Below are 2,144 nucleotides of genomic sequence, written 5' to 3'. Positions count from 1 at the left end.
AGAAGAAGCCTCGTGATCCTAAGGCAGGTGCTATGTCTCAACGGGGCCCTTGAAAAGTGGCCAGGAAAAACCAGCAAAACTCTTTAAGAGGTGGGGAGAGCAGGGATGTGGAGAGTCACTGGTAGACTATGTGTTTCTCTTTGGCCAAAACAGAAGCATGACCCAGAGACCAAACCCTAGAAATCTGTCCATTTGGCTTCAGAAGAAAGGGGCTTGAAATCAGTAGGGACCAAGAAGGAACATGACAGGTGCCTCTAAGGCCATGTTGGACGCTGGACTGGGGTTCCAGTTGTGATTCATGGTTGAAGGGAGTTTATTGGAAGTTAGCTCATGAAAGCTCCGAGCTACACACAGAAATCTGTATTCTTCCCGGCTAGCAACAGAACGTATGTAACAGCTAGTGCTGGATTGAGACACGGACATCTATCAATCACACCAAATTCATTGGGTTAAACTCCATCACCCAGAGCTGACCCTTTCCTACTGGAGGAAGTAATGAGCTAGAAATAAGTGCCATCTGAAGCCGAGTCTAAGTAAATCTGTGATCATGGACATTTCAAGCCCTAGCTTCAGTTTGGGCTTTCAAACAGACGGATACTCTAGCATGAAATTGCCAAGATTAAAAAGAGAACACTAGTTTAATACACATGGCTGGGGAAATGGCCGGGGCCATCCATGGAGCTGGGTTCCTAAATCCTGGCTCAGGACTTACTCAGCATTCATAGGAAGAAAACAGCCCCAGAGCAAAGCAACTACTTTTTTTTTCTCCGGTTTTTAATGTTGGCAAAGGGAAGACAAATGAGGGTTCTCTGGTTTGGGGATGGCGTGAATGAACCACACGCGTCCATAGATAAACCAGGAGCCCTCCAAACACGCTCATTTGTTCACACAAAAGCTAGGCTGGCAGCCCTCTCACCAAGCCATGTTCACAGTTGGATCCTTAATGCATTGTGAGCATTCAATCAAACTTTTAGTGGTGAAACTCTGGGAGCAAAAAGCCAGCTAAGCCCAAATGGTCCCTTGGCTTTTCCATCTTTTGTGACTGCCTGGCTGTGCTCTTATGGGTTTTGTTGTCAACAAACTCCTGGCTTGCCTTTGAGCACTCCAAATTACTGAAAATGACTACAGCTTAAGACTGGCAGGATGATTGTTAAAAACAGCCCTGGCATTAATCATAGCTTAAAAGCTTTTGGAAAATGATTCTAATTCAGAAGGGGTGGCTTACAAAGAGGCTTGTTGAAAGGAAAGCAGACATCAAATTCTGAAAGGCCAAAAACCTCCTTGGTACCCACACCTGGCTTCTTCCCAAAATTCAGCTGGCAGAAATGTGTGGCTGGTGGCGTAGCTTACCCCACAAGCTCACCCTGTCTGAGGCCACCTCGGGTCTTCCACGAGTCCCACAGCATCTCCCCCCCGGGTCCACAGCATTTCTCCCCCAGCTCTGGGGCCCTTGAGATGAGAAAGAGTTCAGGGAGCGCCCACAGTTACAAGTTTACTGGCGGTCCTCGGAATAAGGAAGAGGTGGCTGGGCGCCTCGTATTCTGTCAACAGTCGGATGCCTTAGACTGGTGCTAAAATAAGCTGTGTGCATAGAGGCAGCTGCGTGGGCAAACACACGGTCAGCATTTGCAAGGAGCCAGGCAGGGCAACGAGCTAATGCTTCTGCCTTTTGCCTGCCTGGCACAAAAAAGGAGAATGATTTTTGCCGTCAGCGTTCTCCTTATCACGGAATCATTGCACAGTTTAGTATGATTAATGGTTTCCATTTAGGAGAAGCTGAGAATGAAAACAGTGGGGGAGTGGTGGCAACTCGGCTGGGGGTGTTTGTGGTTGCACCTTGGGCAGAAGGGTGAGGGAGATCTGGCTGGTGGTGGCCTCTGGCACGACTGGGGAGGCACTCTGGGGCGAAGAAACACATGGCTTTTGACCTGCATTTGCAGGAACAGTCTGAAAGCTGCAACCTTGTGATGCACTGCTTGCTGTTTCCACCTTGCAGCCTTCCAAACACTTGTGTCCGAGAAGCTACTCCCTCTTGACCTGCCAAGGGGAGGGTGTTTCCTTCCCGGAGGTTCCTGACTAAGGGCTGGGTCTGGGAGGCAGCATGGTGATGGGGCTGGCTGGCTGAAACTCAGAGGAACTACCTA

This window comes from Lipotes vexillifer, unplaced genomic scaffold (assembly GCF_000442215.2).
Source record: "Lipotes vexillifer unplaced genomic scaffold, Lipotes_vexillifer_v1.1 scaffold931, whole genome shotgun sequence".
In the NCBI taxonomy this organism is placed as follows: Eukaryota; Metazoa; Chordata; class Mammalia; order Artiodactyla; family Lipotidae; genus Lipotes; species Lipotes vexillifer.
This window is presented reverse-complemented; position numbering follows the sequence as displayed.